At 37.5% G+C, this 3,143-nt stretch overlaps 1 pseudogene; it reads right to left on the bottom strand.

The window, feature by feature from the left end:
• Window positions 1–2,134: 2,134 nt before the first annotated feature.
• LOC121813046 lies at window positions 2,135–2,723 on the bottom strand (annotated as a pseudogene).
• Between the last annotated feature and the right edge of the window lie 420 nt (window positions 2,724–3,143).

The raw sequence follows: 3,143 nt of genomic DNA, 5'->3' as shown, positions 1-3,143 counted from the left end.
ATAATAATAATAATAATAATAATAATAATAATAATAATAATAATAATAATAATAATAATAATAACTGTATTTATAAAGCGCTTTCAAACAAAGTGCTGTCCAACTAAAGGGATAAATAACATAAAAGCGATACAGCAATACAGGTAAGAGACACAATACAAGTTAAAAACAATAAAAATGTAAAAACTAAAAGCCATAGCATTAAGACATGTAGGATAAGGTGAACAAATGTGTCTTCAGCTTAGTTTTAAAAACCTCCACAGAGCATGCCTGCCGAATATCTTGAGGGAGGTTGTTCCACAGAAACGGGGCACAAAAAGAAGAAGCACGCTCTCCAACTGTCTTTTTTCTGGCTCTAGGAACTTTTAGAGAGCCAGAGTCCTGAGATCGTAGAGCACGAGATGGAACATAAAGGTGTAAAAGGTCGGAGAGGTATGAAGGTGCCAGTCCGTTTAAAGCCTTGTAGGTGAGCAGCAGGACCTTAAAATCTGCTCGAACCTGACAAGGTAGCCAATGCAGAGATCTCAGAACAGGGATAATGTGCTCAAATTTCCCAGTTCTTGTTAAAATGCGAGCAGCTGCATTTTGCACGATCTGTCAGGATAATATAGAATTGAATTGTGAGATCTTTAAAATATGATAGGGTGTCATGGCCCTGGATCAGTCACCCAGCGTTTATGTTTTGGACTGTTCTGTTTTGGGGTGTAATAGGCTGAGTTACTTCTTTGGGTAATGTATGTTTGGTTTTCTTGTACTTCTGTGTTCTTTTGATCATTTATTTTCTGTTAGGTTGCAGCTCTTAGGTTCTTACTTGTTCTTTTGACATGTTTAGAGTGTGAGTTTGTTTTCCTTCAGCTCGTGGTGATTATATTCTCCGTCTGCAGTGTCTAATCTTGTCCTGTGTTTTGTCAATCTTGTCTGTTTTCATTCCCCCAGTCAAAGTGTTAAGCTTGCGTGTCTTGTCTGTGTCTACATATTTCTCATTCTTTTTGTTTTATTTTGATAGTCCTTGTCCTGTGTTCACTATATTTAGTTTTGCTTCCCCTCTGTCTCGCTATATCAGATCAGGTGCAGCTCTATCTCAGTCTTGTTGCGCATTCCCTTGTTACCCCCAATGTGTATGTTGTGTGAGTTTTCCTTTGTTTGTCGTTGTGTTGTCTGTTTGGCCAGTGTCAGGTTCAGGTATTTCATGTTTAATTTTTCCTGGTGTCCATGTCTGGGTTTCAGGTTTCATGCCTTGGGGTCTCATGTCATCACACTTTCAAATTTCACGTATTCAGGTTTTAGTTGTTTTTCCAGTTTAGGTTTTGTTTGGTTAGACTTTGTTTTGCTTTCGCTTTTTCCTTTGCATGGTTCAGACATCAATAAAGGATCAATTTTAATTTAGTTTCAGTCTCTGCATTTGTGTCCACTCTACACTCCACATGGTCTGCCAGCTCAGATCCTGACATAGGGTCAATATTTTGTATGTCAGGAGAAGGATTTTAAATCAAAGTCTGGATTCAACAGGGAGCAAATAAAAAGAAACAAATATGTCTTCATTAGTTTGAAAGATGTGTCCGCCTCCTCCGAGAGCCAAAGCAAGATATCATTTAGAATTAAATAAACCCATTTTTAATCCAATTTTAAGCTTCAACATATTTTAGTAATTTAGTTTAACATGTTTTAGCTTTTGTTTTATTTTATACAGTTTAATAGTACATCAGATGAGTCATTCATAGCTGCAGATGCTTTCCCTGAAAAATGGTGTTCACGACAAACATTGTCTTCCACAACATGTTGGATTATACAATGCAGTTATTATTATTTTTCTGTAAAAATAACAACAACAAAAATTAACAACACTCTATAATCAAAATCAATTACTGTATTGAATCAAGAAACAAGGACACATCTATTATAATCTCGGGGTTGAAGGACTCCAATATCTTATTAACATTTTAAGAGTTACAATACAAACAACAAAGATATTAACTTTTTGTAATATGAAAAGAAAAATCATTGTAGCATCATAGTTCAGAAATGTCACAAATCACATTTTAATCATCAGGAAAATCCACTACAGCGAGTAGACAAGAAAAGCCAGTGAGCAGATTAATCAGACATTTAAAATATCTACAATGTGAAGAGAATTTTAATTTAAACTAATCAACTTTGCAGTGTCGCCATAATCCAAAAGCCAAAGTCCAGCATAGAGCGGCTGAGTGAATGTGGTCTGGACTCTGTGGAGGAGAGTCATGGTTTCAGAGACGCTGTAGAAAGACAGAATACCTGCTCTGTGATCCAGGTACACTCCTACTCTGGAGGACCGAGGACCTGAGAGGACAGTTTGGACTTTGTTGTAAAAAAAAGGTGGAACTGTCTGCATCACAGCGTAATGCCCAGGATATGTCATTGAATCCAAATTTTCTTTCGCGTGAGCTCCCTGCTCTGCTGATATTCTTGTATGCGACTGCAACACCAACTCCTCTCCCTCTCCACTCCACCTCCCAGTAACAATGTCCAGTCAGACTCTCTCTACTCAGGATCTGAAACCACTCAGTGAATCTGTCTGGATGATCAGAATAAGACTGTTGTTCCATAAATGTTACTTTTCTGTTCCCCTCAGATAATAACAGATGTGTGTTTGCTGTGTTTGGATCCAGTGTGATTTCATGTGAATATTTTAAGAATCCAGCTCTGGTCTTTGGCACCTTTATGAGCAACATTCTATACTTCCATCATAGCTAAAAGAGCCCTCATTAATTTGATCATATTTGATTCATGTCCTGGGATTCATCTATTCCTGGGACAGATGACAGCGTGAAGAAATTTCCAAACCTGGGTGCATCACTTTGGGTAACTTGTATCAAAAACAAAAAATGATTTCAAGCAGCCATCAACAGACCTTAGATTGCTGCAAAAAGCAGAAACAAATCTATTTTCTGGTACCAGGCAAGATGGGTTACTTTGGTGCCGAATTCTTCTTCCCGATAGAACAAAGCCTTTTCCTGACATTGCCTAGACACCACTTCAGAAATCCAGTTGCTGGCCTATGTGTTCTGCAAGGGCTAACCATGTGTCCTGTAATTTTTAAACAAAAGAAAAGGGTCAATAAATTAGGATTTAAAAGATTATCTGCAGTTGTTTGGTTAATGTCAAGA

The sequence above is a fragment of the Haplochromis burtoni genome, unplaced genomic scaffold (genome assembly GCF_018398535.1).
Source record: "Haplochromis burtoni strain Fernald_Lab_line unplaced genomic scaffold, NCSU_Asbu1 Contig_1086, whole genome shotgun sequence".
Lineage (NCBI taxonomy): Eukaryota > Metazoa > Chordata > Actinopteri > Cichliformes > Cichlidae > Haplochromis > Haplochromis burtoni.
This window is presented reverse-complemented; position numbering and strand designations above follow the sequence as displayed.